The 14,130-nt window shown below is 39.5% G+C and overlaps 1 protein-coding gene across 5 annotated transcripts in view; it reads left to right on the top strand.

The window, feature by feature from the left end:
• The first annotated feature begins 915 nt into the window (after positions 1-915).
• LOC117420498 (nuclear receptor coactivator 3-like) overlaps positions 916-14,130 on the top strand; it is a 45,355-nt gene continuing 32,140 nt past the window's right edge. For all 5 annotated transcript variants that reach the window (XM_058990915.1, XM_034033950.3, XM_034033962.3 and 2 more), the window contains exon 1: positions 916-1,033. The gene's annotated coding sequence lies outside the window, so the exon portion shown is untranslated. The remainder of the gene's footprint in view (positions 1,034-14,130) is intronic.

Genomic DNA, 14,130 nt, shown 5'->3' on the forward strand with positions numbered 1-14,130 from the left:
AAATCCCTCGATTATAATAAAAAAAATTAAAAAAAACTAGTAAAAAAGAACTGTAGATTCTGTTGTTAATTGTTTACTGGTAATGTAAACTAAACGGAAGCTTCTCCTCATCTGAAATCCTATGACAATAAAATTGATAGTAACCCCTGCAACTGTTGGCGTTCTTCCGGGCAGCAAGGGAATTGGAACACACATCTCCAGACAACAGCCACGTGATTGTTTCTTGAACGTGAAGGAATTGCACTCTCTTGACCAGGAAAAAAAAGTGCTGGCCATTGCAGGCTTTTCCAACAATAAACAATGCATAATAATAATAATAATAATAATAATAATAATAATAATAATAATAATAATAGATTAAATAACATTTACATTATGAATTGAGATTTTTCCAAGGTGTATTTTTTGGAAGCTAAAAGTTGGAGAAAACGTCATCTGTAACTTTAAAATTAAACAAAAAGCTAAACTGAAAAGCTAAACTGAGCCAGGTAATTTAAAATCAACCCGTTTTTGTACCTTAACATAATCCTCCAATATAAATAACTGAAGCTAAAGCCGCAGATTACATAATCATCAGACATGCCTGCATGATACAGCGTATTATCTTAAAGTTGTATTCCCACGCAAGAAAACTTAAAACCTGGTCCACTTAAACAATACAAGTCCATAACGAAATTCAGAATGTGTCTAGCCAGTTAGGGTCGTTTTCTCAGGGGTGGTTCTCAGGTTATCTAAAAATAAATGCAGAAGCATTTCTGTTCTGTTACATTGTTACTACAAACCGTCTCCGCCGGAGTAGTTCTATTCCTGGCATTTTGGGAACTGTAGTCCGTCTTGTCGCAGTCCACAGTAGCCTGTAGTGGGAGTCTACATGGGAAGGACTACTATACCCATAAATCTGTGCATTTTGGGTACTGGCTTGCCTCCGCTTGGGGAGTGTTTCCCATTTAAACAAACACAGTGCCGAAGATGGCGGAGAGTTCATAGTGGAAATAAAAGAAGCTGGTATGTTGAAAAGGATATACTGAAACTGGTGAGTTTGTTTTTGTTTATTTTTCATTTTCTAACGTGCGTACGGAGTGTACCTCGCGACGCTATTGTTCGCACAGTAGAATTTAAAAGCCAGGACAATGAGGTGAGACTTGCATTAGCAATCGCAGATGTTCTCGCTAGCTTGTTCACTCTCGTATTCTGCAAAATGTAGTAGTTAGAGTCAGTGCAGTGCATGCAATTATGTTTTGCCGATTCAACTTTAAATTGTGCATGACATCGTTTAGCAATGTCATGTTTTTTGCTCCCCTTTTTATCATGACACATGGTTGGTTGGCATTGTATTTATTTTATTTTTAGGTCCTCTGTATTATCGAAGCGAAGCGCTTGTTACCGTGACGAAACTGAATTTGGTGTTTTGAAAGTTAGATCTTTGAAAAGAAAAGCAAATAATAAAGGCATCGGTGTATTTTTCTCAGTCATTTGACAGATTAGTTACATTTTGTGGGAAACCTTTTTTTTGTGTGTGTGCAAAAGGCTAGTTGTTGCAAACTTACTGGGCTGTTGTTGGGACATGTTGCTGGAAGTGGTTTTTAATAATATTATTTATCGAGTTAAGTTAAAGATCTGTTGTTGTCTAGTATTATAGCCAATTAAAGGGTCACGTTACTTTGGAATATATATATATATATATATATATATATATATATATATATATATATATATATATATATATATATATAATATTAAAAACCTACCGGCCGTGCATATTTTTTACTTTGTGTGTGTATAAATATACCATGAACTTACTATCCCTTCCGTTCCGAACACTGCGATAAATAAAATATCACCTGCTTTGAAACTTTTTTTTTTTTAATTGTAATTTTGGTCGATTCTTGTTTGACTCTGTGTACGTTGGATCAGTGGAAAGTGGGGGTCTCTTCTGGGTTAATAGATATGGGTTAATAGATAAAAAGAAGATAACTTATTTTCCCTCCCTTAGACATGTTACTGCTGAACAGGGGGGAAGGGTTCCTAATTCTAGGATTCTTGATGGCACTGCTGTTGTTGCCTGCAGTAGTTAAAAATACATTCAGTAAGTTGTTATTATTATTATTATTTGTTTATTTAGCAGACACCTTTATCCAAGGCGACTTACAGAGCACTTGCAGATGCATGTTATTTGAAAATTATATGGACAAGTCTTTCTGAGTGTATTTAACAGGATCTGTTTCCCAACTAGAATTTACATTTTACGTTTAGATATTTTCTCTGCAGACGCAAGCCGGAGTCGACTGTGTTTAGCTGTAATTAAATGTAATTGCATCTGATCTTTTGACTGTCGCCCATGTGTGCTTTAAACATGTAATGTCATTTCGAGTGGTAACCCTTCCATAGTGTTGGGGGTTGAGAAGCCTTTTGTTCTATAATCCTCCCTAATGTGTTGTAGACCACTGGCTGCCTAATTTGGTTACAGTGTGGAAAAGCCCACCAGGTTATTGTTTGGATGAAACATTATTATTATTATTATTATTATTATTATTTATTTCTTAGCAGATGCCCTTATCCAGGGCGACTTACAATTGTTACAAGATATCACATTATTTTTACATACAATTACCCATTTATACAGTTGGGTTTTTACTGGAGCAATCTAAGTAAAGTACCTTGCTCAAGGGTGCAGCAGCAGTGTCCCCCACCTGGGATTGAACCCACGACCCTCTGGTCAAGAGTCCAGAGCCCTAACCACTACTCCACACTGCTGCCCCATTCAGTCAGATGTGAAAAAAAGGGTATTTTGCGTTGAAAACCTTGTGAGTTGGATTTTATATTAGAGTCCGTAGTCTATTTCATGGCCTTGTAAGAGATTAACCAATAGGAACATTTCTTTATTTATTTTATTTTATTTACATTGGAGTTACTTGGTTCAAAACCAGCAAAATGATCAAAATCAACTGAAGGTCATTTGGATTTCCTTGCGGTGAGCAGTGCACCAGAATATTAAGACCAACGTACCTGTACATGAAAATGAAATTGCATTTGAAGTGTGCTGGATAAATTGCAATGTAATGTTAAGATCCACACAGCATCTGCGTCCAGGTTGTGTTTTATGTGGACATGTGCTGCATGTTTGCCCTAGTGCCTGTATACTGCACAAAGCCACCTGCAGTACCTATAAAGACCATTCTCAGTACAGGTAGGTCCCTTGAGTGGTCGTTTTGAGCACCTTTGACTGTAGAGGCATGAATGAGATTAGTTACCCCTGGCGAGGCCTGTGTTCGTGTGACTGGCTGGAGCGTTTGCAAGAAAACCCATTACTCACTATTTCTTCCAGCTGTGGTGTTCCCAGTATCTTTTTCAACACAGTCATGGTTGTTTTTCTGTATTCATTCACATGTCCTTGGTCATAAATCAATGTTGACCAGTTATTGTCATTTGACATTGGCCTATTCAACGGGTCTTCTATGAAAATGTCTTGCGAGCTTTCGGCATCTGCTATTATAATAGCATTAACTATACAACTATAAAAAATTAGACATTTTTGCACCTCTAATGGGTCTGTAAGAGGTACATTGTTGCATTGTCCAGGGGCAAATACTCCAGGAACATCTCCACATAAACCACATCTTCTACTGAAGTCGCCCCTAACGTGACTCTTTCCTGAAGTCGCCCCTAACGTGACTCTTTCCTGAAGTCGCCCCTAACGTGACTCTTTCCTAAAGTCACCTCTTGCATGACTCTTTAAGACTTCAGTGTTTGTTTTATTTATTTATTTATTTTTTAAATGTAGTGCTGCTGTTACCAAACAGAATACATTCCTTCATATTGGAACACAAAGGAACATGTACGCGTTGGGTACAAAAGTTGATTGTCAGGCTCTGACTTGGCAGCATGCCAGTGCGATAGTGTTTTTTTTTTTTTTTTAAGCCAGGCCTGTTTGACGTGAGTAGGTCAGGATTTTTTTTTTGGTTTTTGATTTTAATTTGAAGGTAACCAACAGTATATTGATACCATAGATAGCTTCAATCTTGTTTTGTGACAGAGATCAAATGAGTAATGAATTGTAACCCAGGTTAATCTGATTAAAGCTTTTAAACCTGTTCCTTGTCAGCTACCTACTGCATCTACCTCCGCCTTCCGTCCTGTTTTATAATCCTGTTCTGATCCTCCCAAACATCTATTATATCAGGTGCTCCAAAAATAATAAGAAAACTCATTGATTCTGAGAAATGAGTTTCGAAGGGTTTGATTATGGAGCTCAAAGGCTTCAGTTTATTTGTATTGATTTGGAGTAGGTATATTGTACATCACACTCCAATATACAGCTATAGACAAAGGTTTACATCACCCTATAGAATTAACTCATTTTGCTTCATAAAGTCGAGCAAAACCCGTTGAATGACATTACGTTAACAGATTGATTTACATACCGCTTTGTAGTTTTCCATATACTTATGAGAAACGGACAAATTGAAAAAATGTGATGTTTTGAAATCTGTACTATTAGTATGGCTTCCGGTAGACCTTTAGTAGTTTCTTAGATTTCATGATGTTAAATAAAAGATCAAAATGAAGGTCCTATGTTGTTGTTGTTGTGTTTTTTTATGTGTTTTTTTTCCCCAGTTTTTTTTAAATTGTCTCCATCCTAAAATTCTAGGTGATGCAAAACTTTTGGCCATAGCTGTACAGTGCCTATTAACAAGAAAATACATAATCTTCTGCTCTCACTCCACACCTCAATCTCTGATCTAAAACTATAGTTTTTTTTTTTGTTTGCAAATGTTTAGGTTCTGCTGTGTGTTACGTTTTGGGTTAAAGGTCTGGTTCAACTACTACCATCCTGACATATTTATGACCTGGAGAACTATCTGTCTAAGTAGATCTCCAATTAACAGCCTTTTCATTTGCCTCATAAAGACAGGAGCCTCTTAAATCACATTGAACATGAGTTCTGAGACACTGCCGGGCTGCTTCACAGGAGTGGCTGCACGTGGAATTCTAATGAAGGGACGTTCTGCTGTGACATTGATGCATCCACGTGATTTTAATGTGGGGGTGGGAAAGCATGGTGCAGACAGGCCAATCTCCCTGTCAACAGTATAGATCAAACCTGCAGGCTAGGTAGTGCAAGGCAAACCCTGTCGGAGGCAACAGGAAAATCCTTTCCCAGTCAATCACCTGAATATACCTGCAGAATGCCACGAGACTGGAGCCTGGCTTTTGTGGTTGGCAGGGGCTGGCCTATTTATTTTGAAGGTTAGATTTGTAAATCAATTTAAAAATCATTGTATGCTAGCTGCTGAATAAATTGCGAAGTCTGAATCCGAGCAGACAGAATGAGCTGTTGTTCTGTTTTGTGGTAAGAGGCCCCTTTTCTGAAGTGTCACTCTCCATTAAAAATGAATTCATCTTGTGCAAGTTTCATTGGTTTAAGGAAAAGTCCTGCTTTTTATTCTTTTTCCAAATTCGTGTTTTCAAAACATCTGCAAACTGCAGTTCATCCAGAGGAGACTACAGTAATTGAATCAGGTTTTTTTATACAGTTTTTGCACTTGGTAACTCAAATCATGGCGTGATCTGTAATTTTGTTATGTTATGTTTACCAGTTCTATTTAGCAGAGATGTGTTTGTTTACTGGTTGCTGCACTGAAAGTGGTTCGTTTTTTATTTTTGTCAGTCAGGCATAAATGTCCACTTTTTAGTTTAGCAGAGTGGTTTTGCAAAGAATTGAAAGTGGCAGCCTTGCCTTTTCTTTCTCTTCAGGTTCGGTGCAGTTTTAATTTTTTTAAGTGGTTGCACGACCTCTCTTCCAGGAGCCAGAAATCCTAGTATCTTTTCCTTTATAGTATGTAATCCCTTTTAGATGGTGGGCATTTAAGTAGTGAACTAATAGTGCCCTGTATTTCACTGTATTTAATGTATTATGCATTGTTCCTCACTATCTTGTAAAGCGCTTTGTGATTGTGGTCCACTATGAAAGGCGCTATATAAAATAAAGATTGATTGATGGAAAGAATAAATGCAAGCCATGGTTACTGTATGTGGAGTGAGAATTGACCTCTGTACCTGCTTTGGCTCAATGAGTTGTTGTGATTTGCCTTAATATTTGTATGAATTGAATGGCTGAGTTCTTGGTCCCTAGTCTAGCAGGTTCTCAAAGGTGTTTTCTACATGATTAATTGGTGTGTGTGATCACCCTTTCACGCTTGGAGGTGACAAGATGAGTCACTTTTCAGAGTTGGGTGGTTCCTAACTTTGTCATGCTATATGAGGCCCTTTTCTTTAACGTTTATAAGGATGTTAACATGATTTTTACTTTTATGGGAATGCTTGTTACTCTCAAAAACAACACAACAAAAACCTGAAGTTGTGGGTTGTGTACTTGTTAAACTAAATCGGTGTTACTTTACAGTACAGCCCCTTTTACAAACAGGTTTCAAATCTCTCAACCATGATGCATTTCTCTGACGCCAAGTCCTTGAACTGTTGGTGCACAAACAGGTTTTCTTAGAAGTGACTCATTCTATGTACTGTAGGGAAAAAAATAAGATAAAACAAATACAAGCCAAGTCTTAAGGACAGGTTAGCAAGGTGTGCCAGCAGGGAAATAGACAATATATGAAGAAGGTTTTGGTTTTATTACCTGCTACTACACTATAGAACATTTCAAAGTGTGTCTAGATTTAAAGTTCTGGACTAAAACGGTTTTGAGGGGGAGCCACAGACTTTTTGGATCACAGCCTATTAAATTTTCCATCGCTTTCCCCTCTAAACCAAGTACTGTAGGCTCTCATTGTGCCCTTGGTATTTCAGAAGAGAGTTGTCTATGCTGTGAGGGGAATTTTAAGTCGAGCCGCTGGGTTGCCTAAATGTAAAATATGGCTACTTTTCACTCAGTTAAAGATTCTTGAGCTGAACAACAACCAAATGTTTGGAGGAAACTGAATTGGTATTCTTGAATGATTTTGCTTTATGAGCTGGTATTGAAAGCATGGAGCACGCTGTGCAAGGAAGGAGAATCATTTTGTTAAATTTAATGTAAGCTAAGCATATTGCAGTGGTTTTATTGGGATGAGTTGAGAGAAACACTTTTTTTTTCTTTTTTCACAGAAGCATTCAAGGGATCCTTTTAATGAAGTTATCGAACTTGTTGTCACATGTTCAGTTGATTTTTACCAAGTTTGAATCTGTCTGGGTGCAATCAGCCTGACATGTTAAGCTACACAGCATGACTGCAGTGATTAACAGTAGAACTAAGTATAATTAGATTTAAAAAAAAAAAAACGTCTACAAGTCAATTCGTATCACACCCAGTTTTTTAAAATTATTTTACTACTTTTGTAGCAATTGCTGCAACGAGTGTACTTTTTGTTTGTGTAATTTTATGTAATATTTTAGTGTGTGTGTGTGTGTGTGTGTGTGTTTGTGAGTGCACACAGTGTTTTCGTTTTGCATTGGTTTTTTTTTTAGCTGAGACTGAACTCTGGGAAATCATTGTGGAGCAGATGCCTCTTCAGCGCTTGCTATCCGGTTTGTTTAAAATAGGTTTGAGTGTCCGCCAGTCCTGCCTTGAATACTGTTGAAGGATTGAATACTGTCTGAGGAGCGGGGCATTGGTGCCAGTATTACTGAGTGAAGTGGTACAGGTTTAACTCTGAAGTGCTTCATGAGCAGGGCTGTTCACTTTACTTTTTTGTGTGCCTTTGGTTAGCAGTTCACAAATGTGAGAGAAATCCCACAGTGTGACGTTCACAATGTTCAGCTACAGTATAGATTGTGAGGATATGCCGTGGCAGATATACTGTTTACCGTGGTAGCATCTGAAGTCAAAGCAAAGCTTGAAATATCTTGTATCGACTCCGCAGCCCCTAAAACTAAAACAAAAAAACAATGCTCCTTTCCTGGTCACATGCAAATGTTTATATTTGCAGAAAACGTAAGCTGCACACACCGGCTCCTTTGCAGTGACGTTTGTTTAAATACAGTACAGTACTGTACTGTGTGTGTTTTGGGGTTTTTTTTTGCCATTTTTATTAACGTGGCAGCCTAGCTAAATTCTGGGAGTGTGTTGTATCCAGCTGTTACTGGTTGTGTGAAGCGAAGTTGCCATAGCAACACAGTCCTACATGCTGGCTCAAGGTCGTTCATCTAGCATTGTTAAACTGACTCTGCACTCAACAGTACACACAGGATGCATACAGAGCAAATCACTGGGTAACTTCAAAGTAGAAAATCGGGATCAGTGTTTGGGGTGTGGTATGAGGAAATGAAACCCCCTTTCTTGGTTAAATCTAAGCCTTCAGGGGTCAGGCACTGTGTTCATGCAAACTGATGAAATATTTAACTTGCCTCTGTGAGTAGTCATGTCTGCAGGGTGCGTCTGCAGTTCGGGGGAAAGCAGCTGTCGGATTCTGATACAATAAAGTGTGCACATCAGTGCTGGCTGGCTGCTTGTCAGTCGCTGTTATTAATTACCTTTGCAGTCTCCTGCAGTACTCCACCTCTCCTCTGTTGTGATCAGTCTATTAGAGTGACGGGCCTCCTTCAGATATTTCTATTGACAGCAACCAGCTATATATCGGAGTCTTCAATGACTTATTTTCTGTTTTCTCTTCAGCCTTTTTTTTTTTTTAAAGCTACAGATTGTAACCCTTTGTAAGCGATCAAATCCTAATCATTCAGATTTTCGAAAAGAATGGCAATCTTTGCTAGCTACTGTAATCCTCTGCTGGTACAGAGCAGTACATGTTTGACTGCCGTTTGGCTCGGAGAGGAGTGAGATCCTCTTTGATTCTTACCAGCCTGATGTACGTGGATTGTTTAGAAGTTTAATGAGTTGATGCAGTCATCAGTAATCCCAGATGCGACTCCTGTGGGCCACACCAGAGGCCTAATAAAGCTGGCGTTCCGGCTCCCACGTGCAGCAAACCTGCATCAGCAGTTAAACTGTTAACCTTCCCTTCATCCACAGCTGCAGGTCGCTCTGCCGTTTGGTACAATCGCATGATTCGCCAGACATTGTCATGTGATACTGCTACAACACAAGTGATTGGATAACAGCATGTTGCAAGGATTCAGAGCTGTAGAGCTGTGCCATTTTCAGTGAGGGATTCAAGTCTCCGATTTTCGGTGAACATGTTTCGCTTGAAGCCATTTTTCTTTGAGGGGCTTGCCTTGGTGCACGTGCTCCCATTTTATTACCCATTGCCTAGATTCCCTTCTTTTAATTAATTAAAAGATGGTTTTAGGGGAGAAACTGCCAAGATGCTCAACAAGGATTATGATGCACACTGTAGATGGTTCACAGGGGCTTTAAATAAATCTGTATTCCACCCAAAAATGTGAAGCATTTCCAAAAAGTAATAAGCTTGAGTAATTTTAGATAAATATATAATACATTAAATGCAAGTACCTGAGATGGACAAAAGACAAGGTAATGTTTAGCTGACATACGTCATATGCTGGAGATAACATTTCAGAAACTAAGCCTTAAAATGTCAAGGTTTCTGTAACTTTATATCCGTCTTGTGGCGCGTTCAAGCCAAACCAATAAATTTCAACTATCGTGGGTGGGGGGAAATGTGTTTGAAACGTGTGGTTTTGCAGGCCCCTCGAGCTCTCTTTGGGGTTCACTTTTTTAGCCAGGTGTTTGTGGCATACACTCATAATAAACCAAACCTAGGACCTGCTTTTCAGAGCTTGGTAAATGGATTTGCGGTAAAATGTACTCCTGTATCCATTTCAATGAAAGAAGTGGAAACTTTAAAAAAAATAAATTAATAAAAAACAAACAAATGCCTGAATGCATTACCTGTTGCCCTGTAGTGGGCTAGTAAATAAAGTCTTGTGATCAAGTTTGTACTTTTTTTGGTTGGGTGGAAGATTATTGGCCTTGCCTTTCCAACTTTTATTTTTTAAACCTTTAAGCCACTAATAAACAGGCACTGTTACAACTGTACAGCAACAGGTAAGCCATTTTCATGTGTTATGGGACCCATATGTTTTAGACAAGGAAACGGGAGAATTGTATCCTTTCACCAGTACTTTTGATGATAGTTGCTTCTCATGAGACCAGACCCTTGCACTTGGGTGAAAAGATTGCTGTGCAATAAAACTGTGGAATGAGCTGTAGCTATAAGATTAGTGTTTATTTGCCGAATGAAGCAGCCTTGTGAAGAATGTGTGATTCTTGAGCAAGCGTGCAGGTACTTGAGGAAATTGGTAGAGTGTGCAGCGTGTGGTCTTGCCTCAGCTCTCGCTCTAGTCTGTAAAGCCTGGTGGGGGAGGGGCGTTCCACATGTATGTGTGGCTTTTGTTATAAAGAATCGGTCGTGTAATTACTGAGTAAATGTGCTTTGGGTAGGAACCTTTGCTGTGAAAAGTTAGTAATTGCATACAACCAGGCAACTTGCTTAATGCACGAGGGGGTGTCTTCTCTGCCACCCTCCCTGAGGGTCCTGCATGCTTTGGAAGTTGCAACGTATAAATGCATACAGGCAGCATCAGTTAACGTTATTACAAGTATTTTGTTGGTATGCCTCATGTTGATTCCAGTATTGACCACAGCACATGAATGACCTCTGTCATTCGCACTTGGTGACAGACCAGGAATCGTCAAGGGCTGACCCTGACACGATGAGGCCTCTCTCTTGCAGTGCAGGGTCCCAGGCAACAGTTTCTACTTCTTGGTCTCCCATTTTTTTCGAGAGGGGACCCTTAAGAAAAAACATACAATTCTGAAGTAGGCTCACAGGCACGTGGCAATAAGAATTGCTCAGTGTTTTGTGTGTGTTTTTTTTTTTTTTTTTTTTTTTTTTGTAGGGGCCTGTAATTAACTCAGTACTGTACTGTTAGAGAAATGCACATTTTATGTCCCTAGCTATCAACATTTTCTATGTTTATGCACGAGTATGTGCTTCCTGATTTGTGTGTGCTGCATGTATGCTTGAATGCGCGCATGTGTTTGCGTGCGTGCTTGTAGGCATGAGGATCTCATGAACTGTCCTTGAAGAATACAGTGCCTAGATACTGAAAACCAGGAGGATTTCACTAAAGGCAGATCGTCCCAAACAAATCTGTGATAAATTTCATGCAACCCTGCAAGATTCAATGAAGAAACAAAGGACATGTTGGTTTATGGCTGAAATGTCCTCGTTTTTATAATTTACTTTTCAATTTAGCTTGGAGACGGTCTGGCAGACTGTTGTACTTTAGAGGGGAGACTGAGCTGCTAGTGCCACTGCTCGTTTCAGACTGGTCTAGACAATGATAATCTCATTTTGACTTTGTAGCATACTGTACAAGGAGTAGATCAGTTGTTTTTTTCTGAAAGGATTATAATTGATTCGAAATAGACTGCACACTTCAGTTATGTCCGACCGCATTTTAAAACTGATTTTATTTCATTAATAAGCATATGGGTGTCTCGAGTATGTGCCTGTGCATCACTTTGAACTAAATGACATATCATGCTCGTGCTAATCAAAGTACTGTAACTGCTGTAATCTGCTTGGTGTTTAGCACATACTGTTCCCCCCCTGTATCAAAATGCATGTACAACCCAAGTTATCGAGTTGTAGTTACATTGCTGGAGCTTAGTCAGATGAAGCTCATCCAATGACTGTGACCCTGCATACTGTACAGCATTTCAAATCCAAGAATAAACCCTGATGTCTTGATCTTTTCCTCGTAAAACAGACCGACCCTCCTACAAATATGTTGCTTTTCGTGTCTCTGAGGCAGAAAGAACACACAGGAAGCCTCTTCTCCAGTGCTGCAATGCTACTGTAGATAGTGTTTTTAATGTGCAGTTTGTCTTTGCACACGCTTCTCAATGGCAGTACGTGCACAGATGCGCTTGCCGTTGAATTCCTATCTATTTATTTTGTGCCTAATGTTTTCTGGTAAATAAAGGTGTCTGTGTGTCTGTGTGTGTGTGTGTGTGTGTGTGTCTGTGTGTGTCTGTGTGTGTGTGTGTGTGTGTGTGCGCGCATGCAGCGGCAGTCCGGGTGAAGTGTTTCAGCTTGCCAGGACACACCCGTCCGCCCTTCCCAGATGTGATTCCGTGCAGAGTGCAGCTGGAGCAGGGGGCATTCCGCAGGAAGCGTGGCTTTGGCTTTGGAGAATACACACAGGAACAGGGGGGGGAGGGTTCCTGGTACATGCAGTATTACTTGAACATTGAGTGAGAATTCGATGAAAGTGAGCAATGTCTTCCTGTAATGTGTAAGGCTTTGTTTTAAAAAAACCACTGCGGTCTTGTATGTTTTGACTGGGCAGTCAACACTAGATAATGGATACTGTACTGCACACTTCTTTTAAAAATCCACTTTTGCAGTAAAAAAAAAAAAAAAAAGAAAACAAATCCCTGCAGATCTCCTGTCCTGTTTGGAGAAAGATCTTTGACTCGAGTGTTTGTATGTAGTGCAAAAAAGTACGAAACTGAGCTGGGAAAGTCCCATTTTCTTTGGGTGTTTTGTGAATTTGGTGATGGGTGGAGAGTTGTACTTCCTGGCTTAGTCTTCTGGTAGAAGAGGAAGCTGCTCTTATGTGTGCACACTTCAGTTTAATTTAACTACAGTGATTTTCATCCTAGTGATGAGCTTTCTCTCTGAAGAATCAGAATGCGCAGCGTCGGGGTGGATCGGTAAATGGCCTCCAGCTCCCCTCTTTGAACCTTTTTGGGTTGCATGCTGCAGCAGTTGGAGCCTTTTCTAGGTACAGCACTGCTGTACAAGTTTAGGTCATCTCTGTCTCATAGGTACTGCTCTGTATGTCCCCTACAGAGAAGTTGCCCTGCCGGACCTTCGAAATGCATTATAAAATTGATACATACAGTAGATAGGAAACTATACAAGGTATAATTGTGACTGAAAGGGATATACTTTTAAATTTAAGTGCTGTCCCAAGAACAGAAAGTAAATGCATTTAAGTGCTGTCCCAAGAACAGAAAGTAAATGCATTCTGGTTTTAAACAGTACAGTACTCCAGCCTGTCTAAATTTTCACATTTTCTGATTTTAGCATTTATATATTTTTGTAATTCCTTACTCTCTCTAACTAGTTTACCAGTTGCAAAATGTGTAAACAAATGAGAAGACTAGCACAGTATATGTAGGCATTGAGTGACACTGCCTAAAGAAACACTACCCACGGTGGTACTTTGGGGGTTAACTGGCTTGATTTGCGGTAGCGGCAGTGGATACTGTAACCAGCACGTGCACAGTCTGCCTCCCCCAGACGGAGCCTCTCTGTCTTCAAGCAAACCTATATAGATTTTTTTCTTTATACTAGAAACAGAGCACATTGGATACAGTGCACATTTTAGCAGTAAATCCGTTGACCAAATGTTCATTTTCCTGGGTTGTTTTGGTTCAATATGAAGCAGTGTGCTGCCTGAATGATGCAGATTCTGTGTGTGTGTGTGGGGTGGTTTTCTTTTATCTCCTCTGCAATGCAAGCACACACATACATATTAGAAACAAATAGGACCAAATGCTTCTTAAATATACTGTGTTTTGAATCCTTTAAAGAATGTATAGCTAGTGCTTTAATGTTTCTATTCATAAAAAAGCCCTTTATGTAAAATAAAAGTGCTGCAGAGTTGGAAGAATAGGATTCTTTAGCTGGATAAGAAAGTGGCAAGAAAGACTCCCGCTTTTGCTCTTTTGGAGTTAAATTCTTTGAATGGGTTAAAGTTCAAGCAGAGAAGCTGTGCGCTCCGATTGGTTAGCGAAAGGTGAAATTAAAACCACAGTAAACTTTTGACCCCCGCAGAAGCTCTTCAGAAACGCCCAGTGCTGGCGTGGAACAGAATTCTCTCTCTCTCTCTCTCTCTCTCTCTCTCTCTCTCTCTCTGTCTCTCGCTCTCTCTTTCTCTCTTCCTGTGTTTTTCATGTAATCGTGCAGGCCTGCATGTGGGCTAGAGAGAGAGTGAGCGACTCGGAAGCAACAAAACATTGCAATTTAATTGCAGAACTTTACATTGAAAAAAAATAAATCTTTTACCATCAGGAGTCCATTTTAACTGTTCACGTTTTCCTTCATTATTAGACATCAAACAGTTCAAAAGCCCCTGGAATGATTTAACAAGATTTTTTCAGCCTAAATGGGTGGGTTTTATATGGGGGGTGGATTTACC

Source organism: Acipenser ruthenus, chromosome 18, assembly GCF_902713425.1.
Source record: "Acipenser ruthenus chromosome 18, fAciRut3.2 maternal haplotype, whole genome shotgun sequence".
In the NCBI taxonomy this organism is placed as follows: Eukaryota; Metazoa; Chordata; class Actinopteri; order Acipenseriformes; family Acipenseridae; genus Acipenser; species Acipenser ruthenus.